The sequence below is a fragment of the Fundulus heteroclitus genome, chromosome 11 (genome assembly GCF_011125445.2).
Source record: "Fundulus heteroclitus isolate FHET01 chromosome 11, MU-UCD_Fhet_4.1, whole genome shotgun sequence".
In the NCBI taxonomy this organism is placed as follows: Eukaryota; Metazoa; Chordata; class Actinopteri; order Cyprinodontiformes; family Fundulidae; genus Fundulus; species Fundulus heteroclitus.
The window spans coordinates 7,179,413-7,201,984 of NC_046371.1; positions in this window are offsets into that span (position 1 = coordinate 7,179,413).

Genomic DNA, 22,572 nt, shown 5'->3' on the forward strand with positions numbered 1-22,572 from the left:
AGCTGCATATTTTAAGATTCTGGCTCAGACTTGGATCTAGACAGAATGGCAAGTCAATTTGGATCTAGTCCTAACTTTAATTCTTATGACACACTGATGCAGAAGGGCAGCATTGGAAATATAAAAAATGGAATATTGCAAACTAAAATTTGTGGATTTGATCTTACAAAGAGAAAAGGCTTTTACCGACTGTCAGATGATCCTCTTGAAATACAAGCTTGTCTCAGGTGAAGTGATTTTACAACACTATGGCAGCTGCTAAAACCCCTTCAACCCTTTGATGGACTAGAGAAGATTGTCTACAAAACTCAAGTTGGAAAAAAGTATGTTCTGTAAAAGGGGAAAAAAACATGAAGATGATTATAGGTGAGTGGTATAAAAAAAATCCCAGTAGTAGTGCAGACCATGTCAAAATGACGCAATGTGGAGTGAATTCAAAGTTTATAAAGAGGTTTTACCTTTTTTTTAAACAAAGAGATTTTCTAATTTCACATGAAACATGCGTGCTACTGTTTTTCATTGCAAAATAAAATCAGTAACATGTCATAGAGCCCTAGGTTTGTGCAGCTTATTAAAGACAGGCAGTACCACATTTCACCATGGTTTGATTTGTGTTAAAAACGTCTCTGGGTGTCTGTAAATTTTGGCTAAATTGTTTTGATGTTACAGTGTCTTTAGCTCTGTACAGTGTCAAGTTCAGAGGGGCAGTTTGTCAGATTCGAACCCAGAACCTTGCAGCCTCCCCAGGAAGCAAGCACCCTGCTCTTCAACCATTAGATCACCACTCCCCCAGCATGTCATAGTCTGTGGTTTATGTGTTCATTATCTGGTAGTTTGTCTTAGACTTATAAGCAAGGTAGCCATAAGTGTGAAAGGTTGTTGTCATGAAGCCCTGTGTGGTTTACTCTGTCTGTAGTTGGAGTTGTGTTCAAAATAAAGGTATCTGGAAGGTGACTTTGCCAACTTGATAAAATCTGACTGAGGATTCAGACTCAGGTAAGATGGACAGCTAGTTAGTGATCTTCACAGAGATGTGGCTGGACAACAACACACTCGACAACATCAATGCTGCAGTGGAGCTAGTGGGACACTCTTTCTTTTTTTGAGCCGAAAGAACTTCAGGGGCAGAGAAGAGCAAAGGTGGAGGTTTGGCACTGTACATTCGTAACTCGTGATGCACAACCAGGAAAACAATCGGAACCTTCTGTTCCCCCAATCTGGAATATCTGTCAGTGTAGTGCAGAGCATTTAAACTGGTTAGAGAGCTCAACTCTGTTATTATCCACTCTTGCTTCTGATTGCTGCATGGAGCACTTCCCTTTGCTTAAAAGCACCTAGACGCGCAGAGAAAAAGATGCATTGATCTGTGGCAATACGCGCCTCAAAGTCGTCTTATTTGCGCCATGAACCAGGACGCATTTACCTTTTAACACTCCCCTATTCTCCTACCAGAACTGTATGGACAGAGATGCTGCTCCTCTGTACAATTCTGCTCTCTTCCACCTTTTTTTCTTTAATTTATGCCGGTTGTTTTGCCAAATCTAACCCCACTTTATCCAAGCAGGCCAATGCTGATAAGGTTAGTGCACATTAATATCAAATAGTAAAGCATTAAAATGACTAGTATGGGGAGTACACATAACAAGCAAATCAAAACGATGATGAGGATTTAAATAAAGTACATTCAAACATTTTGATGCTGTGACAATTATTTAATTTCGCTGAGTTTCATCATCATGTCACACATTTCTTAATCCAGTCTAATTGGTTAATGTCTCCATTGATTTGTAGGAGTGCATTTGTGTGTGAATGTTTTTTTCTTGTACTGTCAACCAATCACAGCTCTTAAAGCACAGCGTCAACCACACCTCTTCACTAAGATAAAAATTGAATCTCCTTAATCAGGGTCAATTTCAGCAGCTATCTTAATCACTCTAAGCAAATACACGTAGGTAGGATTTTTCAGGTTGAGATAGGAGCTGTCTGAGAGGACTCTGAGAGAATCTTTGTGAATACAGGCACAGAATGCTTCCTAACTAGAAACAATGATTAAACCTCAGAGTGCATTCCCGGCTGAAGGCCCGGGATGCAGCATACAGATCAGGACAAAAACTGGCCAATGCAGGGCTAGGAGTGAGCTCAAAAGGGGCATCCAAAAGGCAAAGCACAGTTACAAGCAATGCATAGAGGAACAGTTCAACAGCAACCACCCAGGTAACATGTGGAGAGGCATCAGGACCATTACAGATAATAAGCACAGCGACCAGCAGCCTAGCAGCAATCCAGCTCTCCCCAACACCTTAAACAGCATCTTTGCATGCTCCAACTCTCCAAGCAATAGATGGTCTGAACATCTTCCTCACCTAGAAGTGCAGCATCAGTCTCTCATCCAGCAGCTGCACCAAGTGATCCACACCGTAAGGAAGATTAATATTAACAAGGCTGCTGGTCTAAACATGTCAAAATAATGTGTTGACGAACTTGCAAAGGTTTTTCTCTGGACATGTTGGCCCTGAAGCTGCACAATCTGGGATTATCTGCACCACTTTGCTCCAGGATCAGGGACTTCCTCACCAACAGGCCCCAGGTGGTAAAGCTAGGGGAAACGCGCATCTGATCCTCAACATTGGAATGCCGCAAAATTGTGTCCTCAGCCCTCTCCTCTTCCCACAGAGAAGAGGAGAGGGCTGAGGTGGATGGCTGCTCTGCTATTCACCCCACTAGGTTGTGAAGTTTGTGGAGGACACCAGTGTGGTGGGATTCTACAGACTATTTGCACGCTTTAAGCTTCTCAGGCGGTGTTGTCAGTGCATTCAACTTGAACATTCTATCTTGATTTGTGTCTGTGAGTTAAGTGCCAATTCTGAGCCGGTGCCTCAGCAAAAGTTTCATTGATGGCAATAAAGACTTTTGATTCTTCTTTTTGGTAGCTGTGTGGTGAAACATTACATCATGTTAGTCACATTCATCAGCATAAGATACAAGCAGTAGCAACTGGATATTTTCACAAATAGTGCCAAAGGCATCCTGACCATGTATGTGACAAGCAAGAAGCAGGACTTGGGGTCTATGTCTGTAAATTCACTGACCCTTGATCTTCTTATGAAGAGCACAGCTGTGTACTGTATTTCTGTTTTATATTGTCAGAAGATAGACCAGAGCTTGGATGAAATCCATCTTAAATACATTAATCCAAATTACTTCAGCAGTGGATGTTTGCACTGAAGCAAGGACAGAAAGACACTACCCAGTGGTGCATACATTTTTTAACAAGTATCCACAGACACCGACCTAGTGTAGTAGGGAGATGCATCTATTGAGATAATTCAGCCATGGTTTTCAAGGGGAATCATACCTTCAACTTGACTGCTGGTGTATGTCTGTATGTGTGAAGCTGCAGCTTCAAAGAAGGCGGGGATTAAACCGTGCGGCGAACAAACGGTGCAGTCGACGGATCACTTGCAGCCCATGTGAGTTTTGTTGTTTTTCTGCACGAGGAACGTAACGTGTGGTGTTACGAGTGCATAGGAAGTTAGAAGAATGCGTGTCTCACACTCGTTGCGCGACACTTCGCAGCACTGGAATTTACCACCAAATAAAATTCATCATGATATCAAATACTAATTGTAAATTTTTTAAGTAAAACTTTTTACAACCTAAACACTAACCCTATAACTTTCTGAGCAAAGTTTATTCATAGAGAATAGTAATAATGAACTAACCATATACACTATATATCTCAATTAATTATTCCTGCTTTTAACTCATTGCAGAAAGCCATTTATTCATTTTAAGAAATTAAAAAATTATATTTGAACAAATCTTTTATCATTGCGCATAGGGTTATCATCTTAAATAGTAATATTTTTGGGGTGACTGTAGCTTAATGGATAGAGTAATTTCATTGCAATCGCAAGGTTGTGGGTTTGATTCTAACTTCCCCATGTCACATGTCGATGTGCCCCTGGGCAAGGCACTTAACCCCGAATTTCCAACCAATCTGCACATTGGTCTATGAATGCGTGCACTTTAGTGAGCATTATTGCATGAATGTGGCTATAGCATAAAGTGCTTTGAGGGGTCAGTTTGACTAGAATGCATTTTATAACTTCATTCCATTTAAGATTACAGACTGACAAATCTGATTTCAGACTGTACAAAAATATAAATCTGGATGAAGATCTAAGTTTTCGCCCCTTTGTTTTAGCTACATGCTGATCCGTTCATGTTTAGAAACCCACTGAAACGTGCTCTCTTGTTCTATCTGTGGATTATCAGTGTGATCAGCATCTCAGAGAACAGCTGGAGCTGCCCTCAGCAAAACAGCCTTTTACACTTTGCTTCATGCACCACTTGCTCTTCTTCCCCTCTGATTTTCTGTTTGTCACTTATCCAGCTCTGTGGCTTTTTACTGCCATGGCTCTTGACATGTCACTCAAGCATGTTACAATGGTTAAAATGGTGTTCACAATGAAAATATGCAGGTTGGTCTTTCATTGCTTTTAGCATATGCTCATACATTTTTGCACTCCAGCGTTCTCCCCCTTTATCCTATCTGCCTTCCAGGGCCAATGATTCCAGCTGAACAAATTAATAATATCCATGGAAGCACAGTTTCAATTCAGCATGTTACCGTGCTTTAACAGTGCCCTCCAGAATTATTGGCAGCCTGTGTGAAGTTCATAACTTTTACAGTCTCTTGGCTCACAATAAGCAAAGGTGCTTATAATTCTGCTTCACATTGTGTAACCTGCTATATATGCTACACAACTTCCCCTGAATACATTACCATACTCCATTTTTAAAGGGATGCCTGATTTATTTACATTTCAATAAGAAACCATACTTTAAAAAGGATCTAACAATATTCTTTTGTAAACTGCACAGAACTGATATGCACAGAGCAACAGATAAATTCCATCATAGCCTGAGGTATTAGTTTATTCCAGGAATTTTATGTTAAACAGAAGCAATGAACACATAGAGAACACCTCTAGGAGTTTTTTTTATTTCAAAGATTTTAATCAATGAAATTATACTGTTAAATTCAAAGTTAGTTGAAATTAACATTGGTATATTTACAGTTTGATTTAGGGCCACGAGCAACTTTTTATGAAAGAGCTGGCTGGTCTCAGGTTGGACCCCCTTGTGCTCTAAAAACCTTATTTATTGTTGCATGGATTCTAATATGTGTTGACAATATTTTGTGAAATATCTGGTCTATATTGGAATCATACAATGAAATAGATGATGCAGATTTGCTGTCTGCAAAACCATAAATCTTCTCATCCACCTGATCAAAAAGGTACTCTCTTGTACTGAGATCTAGAGACTAAGGATGACAATGACAACAGTGAACTCATTGTCATATTTAAGATCCAAGTTCGAGATAATTTGGGTTTTGCGACATGGTGCAATATCATAGTTAAAGTAGCCATTAGAAAAAGACTTTTGACCCAAGAAAATATTCCCTGAAACATCCCACCACCTACAAATGCTGTGACTCCAAAAAAAGGTTAAAAAATAAAACAACTGGAATTCTATTCTGACGTTGAAGACGTTTTGCTTCCCATCCAGGGAGTTTTCTCAAGTCAAAAAAAAAAATGTCTGGAATGGTGTTGAGTTCCAGGCTTTATAGACTTGCAGGCGAGGCCTCGTTAGAGCTTAGATTCACCTGGAGCTGATCGTCCCAACAATGGAGAGTCGTTAGGCTCATCATTAGCCTGGCTCACAGGAGGAATGTTGTGGTCACTTGCATGGAGGTGTGAATTGGGGTGAAACTTGGCAGGAATCAAAGCTATTGCTGTGTTGTAGGTTTTTGATTGTTCAAAACATGGCCCATCCTCCTCTGTTTAAAGGAGAAGTCCGGTCAGCAAGGAATAATCAATGGATCATTATCTATACCTAAAACTAATATGTTTGTGGTGATAACTGAATTTTGCGTTAATCAGTAAAAAAATAAAAGTATTAATTTTAGTCGTGATCACTGAGTCTGGGAGTGGCCATTCATGGCCAAGTATGGTAACACCTCACTCCTGACGTCTTCTGGAAGTGACGTCACGGTGCGGTAAGCCGAGGGCCATTCTCCACGCTTTACAAGCAAATTCAAAAGGAACTATTATACACATTTGCGATCAACAACAATTATTTTGAAAATCGAGAGGACTTCACCACTGAAATTCACGAGAGCAATTGTTAAAGCGACAATGCCCACGTGCATGTCAGTTGGATGTTGCAATACATCGTTTAAAAGTGAAAAAAACATTAGTTATTTCACCTTTCCGCTACACCACAGCCGCAGCAGGCAGACTTTAACTCTCACCGTCCCTTTTTGGTCTCCTCGCCTCGGTCTCTTTACGTAAATGGCTTACTTCACCCCTCTCTCAAACCATATGTCTTCTCTGTCCAAAATGTGCACATTTTGGTCCTCAAAACAGTTTCCTTTATCCTTGAGGTGCAGGTGGATGGTTGAGTCTCCACCACTCTGCTCATCTTAGGCTTAGGGGGTTTTGTCCTTAGGATGGACCAGCCTCTGTCCGAGGGTCCTGTTGGGTTTGAAAAGTAAGGGGATCTTGTGTTTAGAAAAGATCCTCCTGAGTTTTACAGAGACTCCAACAACATATTGGATGACAATGTATTTATGTTCTTTCTTCTCCACATTCTGTTCTGCGACGTGTCTTTTGGATTTCCTTGCTGATTTGACAAAAGCCCAGTTAGGGTATTCACAAGTTTGGAGAGCATCTTTGACGTGTTTCTGTTCCTTGTTCTTCCCTTCTGTCCTAGTGGGGACATGTTCGGCTCAATGGTGTAAGGTTCTGGTGACAGAAAGTTTGTGTTTCAGTGAATGGTGAGATGCAAAAAAAAGATATTGGCCTGGTTGAGTAGGTTTCCTGTAGACTTCAGTGTTGATGCCTCCATCTCTTTATAAGGTTCACCAAGCAGTCCAGAAAAGGTAGTTTGTTGTCATTGGCTTCCTCTTTGGTAAACTTGATGTTGTTGTCCACTGAGTGTCTGGTGAAAGCTTCTAATGTTTACACTACTAGTGTTTTATATACCTTTTTTAAATGTCATTGTTAACTGTTAGTAATTTAGAGAGTCAAGTTAGGGTCACTTGCTATTCTGAAACCACAGGTGGAATTAAATCCATTAAATGCAGATCTATTTTGCAGTTTCAAACAAAGCTATTCTTACATGGCTATCTCTACTCCTGGATTTGAGATAAACCCAGAGGGTTTTAGGAGCAATTTCCACATGAAATTACATATCTGATACAAATCAAGTACAGCTCCAAAGTTATAAAGTGTAAATTTAAATGTTAGTATTTTTCTGACACTAAGGCTTTAAGAATATTTTTCAAGTATAACCATTATTACAAATGTCACTATATCGGATTTATAGAGGATTAAACCAAGGGAAAAATCCAATTTTCTGAGTCTTGCATAAATATTTTTCAAAATAAACATTGCAAACTATATGAAAACCCTCATGAAAATATAGGAGAAGCCTCAAACATTGTATATTCACATCTTGACTATAACTGCAGAAATTTTGGACAGAATCCGCTAAAGCACATATGTTTCACAAATGTTTTAGTAGGCAGTGTGCCAGGCGGGCCTGTGATTTTGGCGCAATTTATCTAAACACATGCCAAAACTATTCCAAATGATTTTTTTTTCACCTTATAAAAGGGAAGCAGGTCAAATGAAAGTGCTGAATTTCATTTTAGGACTCCTTATGCACATGCAAAAGCCTTTGGTAATAAGATTTACCCTGTGTTTCGTCAACATGTATGGCTAAACAATTTTTTGCAAGGAACATGTACTCATATCGATGGTGGGGTGTCAAAGTTTGTTTATACTGATGCATAGAAACACAAACACACTGGACTCTCCCGATTCTCCAACATATAACTCTCCCAAAGGAGAAGGCAAAACTTGCAAGATATAACTTAAAACTGTACTATGCAGGCTCCTCCATGTGTACCTACTGCTGTGCGCAGAAATACACCGCTCCCGGTCAGAAACAACCATCAGAGCCAGGAGGAATGTCTGGTTCTGATTGGTTGTTAGCAGTGTCATCTCTCTCATCACTTAGCTATGAGCTGCACACACTGCTACCATCAGTCAAGATTGCCAGTGGGCTGCAACTGTCTGGAGAAATGACAGAGAAACAACATGGTTTACAGAAAAACTGCCAATTTATGAAGTGGGACGTGCTCAGAAAACAGACAGGTAAACATTAGAGCAGCAGGGCTGCAGCACTGCACAGAGCAAGGGGGAGGGGCCTGTAAAGTGTGCTTATTAAAATGTTCAGGCTAAGTTCACGGTTTTCTCAAAACTCCCTGCGGCAGCTTTAATGTCCATGACACAGAAAGAGAAAATACACTTGAATTCCCAAGATTCCCCAACATACAACCATTACAATAGCATAATATGGGATAAATGAATTGAAAGTAGTGAATTAAAATCAACATAACTCACAAAATGTTGGATAATGTAGGTTCCTACATTTCCCACGTGAGTATGGAAACAAAAGGGGAGAGGATAGGGGGAGATGCAGTTTATATACAAGGGGACCCTAAAAAAGTGAACACAGAGACAACATAGAAAATGTTATTTGATCAGATGGGGAATAATAGATATTTTGTGGAATCATAATGAAAAACAGCAATAATCATTTATAATAAGTGCATAAACGTCTTCATAGCCCCCTTTTTATTGGCACTCAAAAGCATGGGGCTTTTGAAATCACGGGTAACGTTTCCATACATATTTACCCGGCTAATTTCACCTTCCTGGGGCTTTTGTCCCTCAAGCAACCCACTACTTTGGCCTGCTTTCCTGGGGCTTGTTGAGGAGGCGAGTTGCATGCAGCAAGAAAAACTGTCGGCCACAAGGGTAAGTAAGGAACAGTAAGGAGATGAGGAGTTTACAAACCTATCAATTTTATACCCCTAATTTATCACAAAAAGTTATTTTAAGATGTGTCTAGGCAAGAAATTATACCTCCAAACTTTCTTGGTCTTATTGCGGACGATGGCAGCAGCGTTCTGGATCAGCTGCAGCTGTCTGATCCACTTTTTAGGCAGACCTGTGAAAACACTGTTGCAGTAATCGCTTCAACTAAAGATATACGCATGGATTAGTTTTTCCAGATCCTGCTGAGAAATCAGTCCTTTAATCCTGGAAATGTTCTTCAGGTCTTGTAATTGTCTTTAGATGCCATTGAAGGTTCTGGCCTAATTCGGGCCTAATCGGTGGTTTCCAGCTGAAGCGACTGAAGCTGTGTTAACTCTTGATCACTCATCTGTTGGTTAAAAAAGTATTACTTCAAAATGTATTATTGCCCGTCCGTCCGTCCGTCTTCTTCCGCTTATCCGGGGTCGGGTCGCGGGGGTAGCAGCTTCAGTAGGGAGGCCCAGACGTCCCTCTCCTCAGCCACTTGGGCCAGCTCCTCAGGAGGAATCCCAAGGCGTTCCCAGGCCAGCCGGGAGACATAGTCCCTCCAGCGTGTCCTGGGTCTTCCCCTGGGCCTCCTCCCGGTGGGACGTGCCCGGAACACCTCACCAGGGAGGCGTCCAGGAGGCATCCTGACTAGATACCCGAGCCACCTCAACTGGCTCCTCTGGACGTGGAGGAGCAGCGGCTCTACTCTGAGTCCTCCCCGGATGACTGAGCTCCTCACCCTATCTCTAAGGGAGAGCCCAGACACACTACGGAGAAAACTCATTTCAGCCGCTTGTATCCGGGATCTCGTTCTTTCGGTCACGACCCAAAGCTCGTGACCATAGATGAGGGTAGGAACGTAGATCGACCGGTAAATCGAGAGCTTCGCCTTTTGGCTCAGCTCTCTCTTCACCACAACGGACCGGTACAGCACCCGCTTCACAGCAGACGCAGCACCAATCCGCCTGTCGATCTCCCGCTCCATCTTCCCCTCATTCGTGAACAAGACCCCAAGATACTTGAACTCCTCCACTAGGGGCAGCACATCCTCCCCAACCCGGAGAAGGCACTCTACCTTTTTCCGGTTTATTATTGCTTCAGTTTTATTTTTATTCATCTGAAGAACGTGTTGGCACATCCATACATTGATTTCTTCTAAGCATTTACTCAGTGCTCGAATGAGTTCATAGTCATGTTAGTTATAGTTATGGTAACTTATGTTTTTTTTGTGATCTGAGCTAGAGGGAGCATGTAGATCATGTGGAACTGTGGGATGTTTGTGTTCTCTGACGTAAGAATACCTACTGACACACAAAAAAGCATCTGGCCTTTAAGTAGGATTTAAATAAAAGGTCAAACTTGTGGAAGAAATATCAGGTTTGATGCTCTTTGGGCTAAATAAAACTAAATACTTCAGTGGATTTTGGAATGTTTTATTAGTTTGTGGTTTTAAATTGTTGATCAAAGAAGTTTTGTGTTGCTGCTGCAAATTTTCATAGCAGGTAATAAATGTACGTGGATTACTGCACATTGTCACGCATCAATAATTTTTGTGCATGCCAAATTGGGTGTTAAACAATGCGGCGCACTTTTTTGTACCTTCCAATTCCTTGGACCTTCATATATGAGGTCCAAGGAATTGAATGTCCCCAGCATAACTGCTCAACGGAAGTAATGTAAACTCCCCAGAGACTTTAAAATAAATAAACTAATGGAAAACTTACAGTAATAGATTCTAATTATTTCGAGTAAAATAAATTCAATGACAATCCTTCAAAATAATATGTTTGGGGTCAGTTCCACTGCTACATCTTTAGCATAAAGAAAAAAACTGGTTGTAGTAGAATTCCTTTGCTTTTTTTTCTCTCATTTTCCTTTTGAAGACAGAAGAGTCCACTCTGAATTTCTTTTAAAAATGGAAGCACATAACGTTACTCTAATATAACCATCCAAAATGTTTAAAAACAGCAAGCTTCGCAAGGTTTATGGTATATAATTCCAATAAAGTGGTTATTTAAAGCTCTGGGGCTTTGACCCTTTTACGTCTTTCGCCTCTCTTTGGGACAACCAGTAACTCTGCTAAACATTTATGGTTACTAGGCGGCTTAAATTCATAAGGTATAGAAGAAAACAAATGCAAAAGGTAAACAAATGGCACATACAGTATTGAATAAATACTGTGTGTTTTGGGAAAGTTTCATGTTTTTACACATTCTATCATGTTATAACCACACCATCAATGCATGCTATATTTCATGAGATATAACTAAAAGTAGAGCATGTTTGGTATTTTTTAGCAGCTATTTCAATTTTAGTTTTCTAACAAACCTCTGAGACCTTCAAACAACAATTGGATATATCCTGAGATGAAATAAGTGAAGGACTTTATTTACTAGTTAGATGAATCATAAAGGTAAGATGTGGCACCAAATGTATTCAGGATGAAAGGGCATAAAGGAAAATAAATTTAATGCTACTTTGATTTTTTATTTTTTTGGTAAAAAATGTCAAAAATGTCAAAAATGTCAATTTACTGTCACAATACTGAACTTATTAATCTTAGTCTCAAACATAACATCCTATTAAATATATTAATGGATGTGATAAATTGTCAAAAAGGTCCTTTTTTGTGTACACAACATTGATGAAGGAAGCTCTCTGTAGACTTTTGCTTCAGTTTTTAGCTTTCTGCCTCGCTGGCTGTCTTTCTCCTCCAGAGTCTTGTTATATCTGTCTTTGGTCATCGGAGGATGTCAGAGGACTAGTGTGAGACAGAACAAAATTGCCCATTTAACCCTGACTGACTTCAAAACAAACTAACAAGAAACACTATCAATGCCAAGCAAAACCTGAAAGCCTGCTCTGCTCACTGCAGGATGAAAACAAGGAACTGATATAGCAGCAGTGCATAATAAACATCAGTGCATAAATACAAAACTGTCACTTTTTTGTTGCTAAGATTGATCATGTCGAAGATAGGAGGATTACAGTTACTAACAGTTTGACTGTGTTGAACCGTCAAATATTTTGAAAGGTCACAATTCAGTTATTTCAAAGTATAAAATAATAGTTTGCAAGAACTCTGTCTATGATCTCAGGCAATTTATATAGTCACAACTTATTTAATGTAACAAGACAAAAGAATACAATGTCTCTCTGTCTCAGTAATCTTTGGATACACATAGACATGTGGCTTCTCAGAGAAAAGGGTACACATGTTTGAAAGCATGGCGGCAGGAAGCTGACAGGGTGAAAATGGAGTGGGATACAAAGTTGGTTTGCCATTAATGTGACAAGAAGAGTGGGAGGGTGAATATTCAGAGGAGCATATCAGTGATTTACATGGATCTTGTTTTCTGTCTTGTTTAAGTTTTATATTGTTTTAGAGACAATGCATTTCATAAGCATTTAACAATTTACTGAAAGAAGTTGGGAGGCAGATGGATTCTCATTTCACTTTTTTCTTTAGAACAAGGACATTTTTACCTTGCAGCAGCCAGTATCTTATTTGTTTCTGTAAGCAGATAAAATACCAGTCAATGTTGGTTACTGACTGGATAATCCTTCATCACCACCACCCTCTCTCCTAATATCTCTGTCACACTTTTGTGTATCAGCCTTTTATTTTAAAGGTGTCGGAAGGAATGATGACATATGAAAATAACTCTCCTACATTATCATTCTGCAAATTGGACAGTGTTGAATACACATTTTGATCACCAGCTCAGACTAACTAACATCAATTATTTTGGACATGTAAAAGAATTCTGCTACATGAATAACGTCCATGTAAATGGTAAATTGACTGAACTTAGATAATGCTTTTCCAGTCATACTAACCACTGAAAGTGCTTTACACTATAGCCACATTCACCCAGTCGCTCACACATTAATACGGCTATACGCAGATCAGTAGGCAACTTGGGGTTAAGTGCCTTGTCCAGGGGCATATTGACAAGTCACGGGGAAGCTGGAGTCGAACCCACAACCTTTTGATTGCAGAATCAAAAAAGCTGTAATTTAAATATTGCAGCAATTATTCAATAATATTGTTGCCTAGTTTCATGTAATGCAATTTTGATGAATTCAGACCAGATGTATAACTAAGTAGGTAGGTATTCCTTTTCTTGAGTAATTTGTTTAATAATTTTCTGATATTTTGGAAGCACTCAAAGAAATGAAATTTAACTCCAGATGTTTAGGTGACCTTTTAAAATGAAAGAAATAAACAATACAAGCTGGTGATGTCACAGAAAAGTAATGTAACCAGTCATGACACAACAGAACTCTGATTTCTACCTCACTGTTCTCAGCGTAAAGGCTCTGTTCTATGTGCATTAAAAGCAGCAAATAAAGCTCAAAGACATCACAGAACTTGAAGTTTCTGAAAAATGTCCTCCATTTTCCACATTTAGACTCATGTGACAAGGGCTTTTCAAAATGCCAGGATACATGGGAAGTTTGGAAACAATTTCACAGAATCTCAATATATATTTTAGCTGATGTTGCTTGTCTCATGAATTTATGTTGTCAGGTGTTTCTCATTAATGGGCTATTTAGATCAAATGCCATATGATAATGAATCCATTATGATTCCTTTATTTAACAAGTATAAGTGTGGCAAGTGCAATGTTTTTGTTTTTTTTTATTTCAAGGGTGTAACGGCACATTCAGTTGGTGAGATGAACTGGGTTCATGAAAACGAGATGGGATTAAGATTTTTTGAGACAACCAAGAAAAGTTTTTTCTTAACACACACTACCAGTGAACAGTAGTGTCATTTAATGGCTTTTCCTTATTTTATGACTTTTTACATTACAGATACATAGAGAATATATCAAAACTATAACTCACAACTATAGAGATTTATCCATCCATCCATTTTCTAACACGTCTATCCCTTGTGGGGTATTGTTATAAGAATTATTATTCTGAAGTCACTATGGCCTCACACCACTCGGACAGAGGAGGCCTGGAGACCTGATGTCTGTGTATAAGTTCCACTGTTTGCCGAGTGCAAGGCTGAATGCTGCGTAGAATGATTATTGTCTATGATAGACTGTCTTTGTTATGTCTCTAGCCAAGGCCACGGTGCAGTATTAGGGGAAGCCGAAAAGCGAGGCAGGCAGAGACAGGGCAGACAGAGACTGCAGCGGAACTGAAGGGTGCGATTACTTTCCAACTATGTGAATCTCTGCTCTGTTTCTCAATAAAGGTGCTGGAACGTCATACCACCGTCTCGTCATTTAGTAAAGATGGGAACTCAGTTACTATTGCTTAGAATTCCACCCAAAACTCCCATAACAGGTATAGATAGATAGAAAATTGTTAAACAACTCAAAACAACTTGTATATTTCAGCTTTTTACTAAATACGTTTGGCTTTGTTTTCAAAATTAGAAAAGGTTTTATGAATGTGAAACCATTTCACAAGACCCTAAGTCCCTGTGGATGTCAGGTGTGTGGTTCAGGGCAGCAGAGGTGTGGAGTTCTTGTTCCTACCTTTCTCCAGCAGGGTACCAGGTGGACGCTGGCAGCAGGTGTTTCCCATCTCCACCAATCAAGAGGAGCATTTAATGTGACTGGAAACAGATGGAAGGTGTCAGAGCATTAGGTCATCTGAGTTTTACCTGACCCGAATCTTGCTGGTTGAACTTGCCTTTTCTCCGTGTTAACTCCTTGTTCTGCATCCACAAATGCATTTAGTGATGGAGAGATGAGGCATTGAACCACTTGAGCCAATTGTTTCAGAAAAGGGTTCAGTTCACAAAGCTTTATTTGCACATGAAACCACCTACCCAAAATAATGATGCTTGACTCTATTGTATGCTTTAGGGCCCTTGGGAATTATCATTAAGTAATACCCATTAATGTATCATATGATTTATCACATCTGTATATTAAAATTATGTTTACATGTTCTGTGTGAATTGTTTTCTACGTACAATAGTATATGACAGGTCTGTCTGTTTTTCTGTCACTTTAATGAAATGGGCTTAAACAGACAAAGTGCTTGTGCAACTTGGACAATTATCTGCAAAACAGGAGATTTTATTCAGAAATAAGAGGCTTTCAACTGTTTTTTTTTTTTTTTGTTTTGATAGATTCTTTTTAAAAACACAATTTTTTTTATTAAGTCAATTGTATTAAAATAAGCACAACTATATACAGTGAACAAGAGAAGAAAATCCCAAACAGAGTCATGATTTTTTTTTAATAAAAACATAAAATATGTAAACAACCAAGACATATGACTTTGAATCTAGTGTCAAGGAGGGCTAGGGATGGTCATGGTCATGGTCTACAAAATCAGAAGCTTTTCCCGCAGTTGCCTGATGAGGCGGTCTCCAACTACTAATCTCCTGGTGCTGGATTTGTCATCTCCTCCTGAAGGAGGCTGACTTTGCTCCAACATTTTTATGAAGGGAACCACTTTGGAGGCAGAAACATTTTCCTCAGCAGAAGCGTCAGAAAATGGAGACAGCGAAGAAAGGCCCCTCCAACAATGTTGAACTCCTCTGATGTTCATAAAGGAATGTCAGTTTGTGGGCCAGCTAATGCGCCTTACCTATAAATAAAGAAACAGTGATAATATAGTTCTTGATGAGCAAATCTAATGAATCTTAATGTATGTGTAGGCTATAACCTTTTTGCACATTTAATAAGGGGCTAGACAGTCCAAATCGGGCAACCTCTTATTTTTTGGACAGGGCAGTTTCTTTAGTAATATATACAGTTTAATTACATTTTCAGTCTTGTCTGTGAGCTCTGGCTAAAGAGTCCTTACTCTCTAAGACTTGCTAAAAGTCCTCCTCACTACTCCTAACATTTTTCCACTTTAGGGGCTCTTCGAATGGAAGACTTTGCTGGTCTTACCGTCTTATTGTTCGAGAACTTTGGGCTTGCATATGGTGGTAAAGAGGCTCACACAGATTGGTTACGAGCCCAATCTGCAAATAAATTGCACTCAATTAAAGCAAATTAGCAGTTTGTGGAACCTGGAGTTCTGGTTGTATTGTAGGGGATCAAATAAACAATATGCAAATCAGTCCTTATCCTCTACCTAATGTGATGAGCTTTGGATCTTTGGTCCTTACTATTTCTCTCCAAAAAAAAAGAAGCTACTATAGAAACGAATCTGAGAGTGTTTAGAGCAAAGGTATAAGATCAGAAGGGGATCAAATACTTGTTTTTTCCACTTTATTCGCACATCACATAGACAAACTTAGACGGCAGCATGGGAACTTAATGTAATATAAATACTCGTGCTTTCGAAAAACTCATTCAGCCCACTGTATCACTGTGATTCTCCTCCTTAAATCAACTCATTTGAATGCAAAGCCACAGTTTTCTCTCCAATTACACACTTGCACTCGAGCGAAGTAAAGCTGGGAAGGTTTTAGAAATTACAGTTATTAGATTATGGTGAACAAAGTTCACTTGAAAGGCTTAAGTCTCTGCAGCTCATTTGAGAGAAGGAAGTGCTCCACAAGGCACTCGCCATGCACTTCAGCCAGAGCCCTCTATAATCCCTGTGCTTCATATATCACATGCAAAAAGGATTAGAATTATATTTTTCACCGTCAACCCTCTACTATAGTAGGTAATGCTGTAACATAGAGATGCAAAATCATTTTATTTAAAATCTGTAAGGCTGATGAAACCACAGAAGAAAAAAAAAACACACACACAAAATAATAATGACAGTGTTTTACATTTTATCTGAATTATGAAATTAAAAGTAACCCTAATGCAAGTAAGCCTATTCGCTTTAGATTTTAAATATCATTTATTGATGATTTATTATCTACCAAGACATTTTCCCCGATGATTGACCTTTACTGCTTGCTTTTGAAACCTTTTTTGCAAAAGAAATGGGCCTATCTCTTCTTTTACATCCACTGAAATAGCAGGAGGGTTCAATAACATTTTTGTATTAACATAAAAAGGAAATAAAATGGTGAAAGGGAACAAAAAGGGCATTATAATGTTTGACCAATCCCTCATGTTCTTTTTACACTTTCTTCTATTTAACACAATCTGCAGCAGTACAATCACATACTATGAACATGACTATTCTAAAATTTAATCATTACAAATAGGTGAAGAAAGAGACACAGAACTAAAACCGTTTCATGCAGGCAGCACATGTGTTCACTGTTTGTAATTTAATCTCAGATTAATACAAATGTTCTATAAAGGCCTCAGAGGTTATGGTTGGGTTATAAAGATATCCCAAACATCGTATGGACTACTTGTTAGTCCATCATAAAAAAACAATAAAAATAAGATAATGGCATCAGACTGTCAAAGGCATGAGCCGCCGCCTAAATGGACAGGCCAGGAAAGGCAGCAGAGGCAGCTAAAAGACCATCTGTAACTCTGAGATTCCCAGCTCGGGTAAGTGAATCTGTCAACAGTCCTACTTTAGGTATTGCACTCTAAAAATCGTGTCTTTTTGACAAAAGTGATGGCAAAACTATTTTTGACTTGAAAGCCAACGGTCATTTTGCAGCTTTTGCAGAGCAAACCATGCGTACCCCATGGGTAACGTGTGAAAGAAGGGGATTTTGGAGAAATGAGACCAAATCAGAACTTTCAGGCCTTCACGTAAAAGGCCACATGTACGAATATACTGTAAGGATCAAACGAATACCTTTAGGCTGGTTTAGTCTATATTTGTCTGACAGATTTTAGCTTGTTCTTGTCTAAGATAAATGTTCTGGAAGCACAAGGGTTGCCTGTTTGAGATTTTTTTTTTATATCAAACAAAGATAACCTGAGTGATTACAAAAACAATTTCAAATAATACGTTTTCTTTAATGTAGCCAACTGAAGAAAAAAAGCAGCTATCTAAACTAACCTAGTTCTATGTGGAAAAAGTAATCCCTCCCTTGTCAAATTCTGAACTAATTGTGAATATCTACATTTTTTAAATAGTCTAGTCTGATTGGCAGCCGCGAGTCTGTTCACTACCCAATCTATTTAAACAATTTAAATAGAAAGTGACAGACAACATCAAGTTGGCTAATAATAATAATAATAATAATAATAATACTTGTATTTATAGCTACCTTTACATTTACAGAAAACCTCAAAGTGCTACAGTCAATAAAACAATCAACATAATACAAACTGGAACAACAAAATGCATATAAAATACGTTAGTAAGAGGAGTGAGCGCACTACAAAACTTATTAAGCCTATTTTAAAGGATGTCGCAGTCTGTGGAGCCATCAGATGTGGAGGCAGAGCATTCCACACCCAAATGGCAGCACAGGAAAAGTTTAGCTCCCAAAGGTGCCGGATCAAGTCCTGGAAATTAGAAAAGTGCTGATCTTGTAGGAGCGGAATCATTAAAAGCTGTGTTGTATACACAAACCAAATCGTTTGGTAAAACAAGACCGTGCTCGTTCCTTCACAGGCAAATTAAAGACTGAAACTGTCCTCTCTTAGGAAGGGTTAGGTTGGAGCGTGCGTGAGGGACAGTGAAGGGTGAGCAGTTATTTGAAGTAAGATGGCACATTACCAGGCAGACAGTGAAAAGTGAGCAAGGAGATTCTGTAGGTGGTCCAGGCAGAAACAGAAAGCCAGCGAAGCAAAGGGACAACAGTGGTGATCTGTTTATGTTTGCACATTCTCATCAGGATCTTGGCACCGATGTTCTGAACATGATGTAAATTTTGTATGTCCTTGCTAGGGATCCCAGTAAGAAGTGGAGGAGACAAAAGCATAGACAAGCTTGTCAACATCAGAAACAGGGAGAGTGGGCCGGAGTTTTGCAAGGTCTCAGAGACTGAAGAATGACATTTTACAGATAAGCTTTATAAAGCTTTCAAAGACGAGTTGTAGATGTGATGTCAAAGGCTCTTGGTGGCGGTTGTTGCCACTAAAGGGGACACAAGCATTTACTAAATGTAGGGGTGATTACATTTTCCATACAAAGCCTTGTGTCAGAGACCTTCTTTTGCTTTTAATGGATTCATTATCTGAAAACAGCTTTTTGTGGTCCAGTCAACTTTGAATTTAAAATTATTTTGACGATTTATGTACTATTTGCATTAATCCAATGCATACATTTCCAATGACACACATTTAAATTAGCAGTTGCTACATTACAAAATCTGCCAAAGTCCAAGGCGTACTAATGTTTTTATAAGGCACTATACATCGGATGAAGCCTCAATCTAAAAACATTTGCAAGTAAACACAAAAGTAGTCTCTATTAATGCTAATCTATCCACTGATGCACAAGTGTAATCCTTGTCCATCCAGTCACAGAGTCCCTTTTTCACTCTCCTTTCTGCTCAGTTTGAAGTATCCATGCTGGGAGAGAGCTCTTTTCTCTCCGACAGAAGACAAAGTGCTTCTGAGACTGACAGCAGGTTGGTCTGACAGGAACAACTATTGGGCGCCTTCTGTTCGTCACTGCCGGCCCAGACCGTGCCGCCCCATGCGGTGCCTGTGATCTATACTCATGGGAACGCTCCACAGTGGCAATCACAGACAGGGATTTCACCCGGCAGACTTCCCACTGTTCTACCCCTTTCCAGGCAGACATACATGAATCCATTTATATATTGGATATAAATGAATCCATAAAGTGCAGGTTCCGTTCAGTCCAGTTATTCAATGACAGATGGATCTTCACCAGAGTCCTGCTGTACCTTCATCATCAACCGCCTTGGTCATCATGCTGATCACAGTCAGTGATCAGCATGTAACTCATCATCGAGCTGCTTTTTCTGTGATCCATCAACAGTTTCATCATATTCCAAACTGCTTACATTAGCTGTAGCAGGATATATTTCTTAACTTCAATGCAGTTAACGACTCTTTTAAACATTCTAAAACATATTTGTATATGTCTTTAGGTAATTATCAGCAGCAATCTAACAAAGATAAATCAAATAAAAATCAAACAAGCAGCATTATTTTTGAAAAGTAAAGGTAATTTTTGTTTCAGCACTTCCAGCTGTGTTCCCTCTCATTGTTCAGGAATAACAAGGACCCACTGGCCACTGCACATTGATGTCCTTCTCTTTTTGATTAAAGTTGGTTCAGGCAATGTAGATTGAAAATAATAAGCAATATGAAACCTTTTCAGTTATGTCATCATCATCTATATTTATTCCCTATGCTGAATTAAGTTTAAAAAAAATTATTCCCTTAACGATGCAACTCACAGCTACAAGATACCAGGGCCCCGTTTCAGAAAGCTGGGTTAGTGGATATCCAGAGTAGTTTCTGGGGTAAATTCCTTCATACCCTGGCTTTTCCGTCTCAGAAAGCTCAGAAGCCTTGACCCTGACCCAAATTATGACAACAAATTACTCTGTGAAACAACCCTGCTATCGAGCAGAGTTGTTTGGGCAAACTCTAAGTTTTTCCTACTTCTAAGATGAAATGTGCACAAAGACGTGTCGGAAAAGCCGTTTCCTTTTCTGAAGGAGTCTGTATGCTGGAGCGCAAATACTCCACAGAAATCTCTGTCTGGAGAGTCAGACCACAATTATAGGTTTTATCAATTTGAGATTAATATATTTTCAAGCGTTACCGTTTTTCGCCGCTGTTATTGAACACAATGAGGGACACTCTCAGTTCTGAACAGTTTATGTGTGCTGCTCTTCGTTGTATGCCAACAGCGGCTTTTTACTAACGTAGGTGATGCAGAAACTCTTTCAGAGGTGACTGTATGTTGCACTGTCAGCAATGTTACTGTTGCACTCAGTTATAGCAGAGTTTAATGGTATTCCCTAGTCAGAGACCCACAAGATTAATAAAAGACCTAAAATGAAAAGAAGAATTTATTCTGTTTCAAATTTCGAGACTTCCAGCTCTAATTTTCTATTCATATATTATTGAACGAACATATCAGTCATTTCAAAAACTCACACCATCCCAACATTAATTGCAAATGTTGATTATAGCCAATGAATGCTTTAGTTGATTAAGGTTAAACATAAGAATAACTTATAGCTGGACTCTACCAGATTAATTTTTATCTTTAGTAGAACTGATCACTGCAACGGTGTTTTCACACGTCTGCCTAAAAAGTGGATCAGACAGCTGCAGCTGATCCAGAACGCTGCTGCCCACGTCCTCGCTAAGACTAAGAAAGTAAAGAACATGGACCCGGTTCTAAAATCCTTCCACTGGCTCCCTGGATCTCAGAGAATAGAAAACTGTGAAAGTGCTGAAAGTGGCGGAATTCTTTTAAATCGAGATTAAAACCACATTTGTTTAGGATTGCCTTCGACTGTTCAACTTAAACTGTTTTACTGAAACATCATTAATTCAACTTTGTAGTCCAACTATTTTTAATATATGCTTTTAGTTTCTATTCTCCCATGTTTTTTTGTTTCTACATTTTATTCCAACTTGCTTTTATTCTGTTTTATTTTCCTATGTTTTAGTCATGTAAAGCACTTTGCATTGTCTTTGTACTGAAATGTGTTAAAAAATAAATTTGCCTTGCCTTGCCTTTAAACTCTTTCATATTTCATCTTTATTTGCTGCAACGCCCTTTTTATGCCTGTCAAGTTGCAACTAGATACGTAATCAATGTCCCCCCCCCCCCCCCCCTCCCTTTTTTGGGGGGTGTCGAATGGGTGTTGTATTGTGATAATTCATCTTTAATTCTCCGTTAATCAACACATATCTCTCATGCACTAACTTTTTCAGCAATTCTCTGTCGCTAACTCGCTTTTTCTGCAGCAACAGCATAGTTTCTTCTAGATAATTATGGTTTGATATTCTCCATATCAAAGATTAAAGATTTCTAATACCACTCGCAGGAAATGCTTAACTCAGGGTGGATGGACGCTGAGTTTACTTCCCTGACTGATAGGTAGAACTACTCAGAGTAGCAACTTTCTACTCAGGGTAGATCAGCTGTACTTTCAGAAATGGGGACCTGGTGGATGTTAATGTTTATATAACGTTCTTATTTTGGCTGGAACACAAATGTAACCACAAACTATCCTAATATTATCTGACTAATTGTTCCTATGGTTGAGAAAGGTGTTCCTGGTTCCGATTATTTCAATAGGGGATTTATAGTTGTATTTATAGTCCCACCTTGACCATTTTAACAGAAAAAAGACATATGCTGTTTTTAAAATTTTAATGCTAGACATTTTGTGCAACAGATTCAGATTAAATCACACATTCTAGTAGAAGCAGTCTGCGTGCCTAAGCTGCTGGATTTTACCCATATGAGACCATTAAAGTGATTGGAACACCTGTGTTCAATTCTTTGGAGGAGTGACCCAATACTTTTAGCAACATACTGTACATGCTCAGAGAGAAATGACGACACCATGACTTTTGGAGGATAAAACATCTGGGACATGTTTTCAGAACATTATATGAGCTTTATCATTGACATTTGTGACTAAGTCTTAATCCTCATGAAATGTAATGTGTTACTTTAAGGCACTTTAAAGCTACAGACTTTAAAAGCATATATGGCATTGATTTCTTTAACGTAATTAAATACTGGATTAGGAATTATTTGGATAATTTGGAACAGGGACATATCTAAAACTTGCACGCCCCCTCTCAGGCATTGGAGTCAGACAACGCTGCCCCAGGATTATGACAAAAATAATTCCCTACCATAGGAA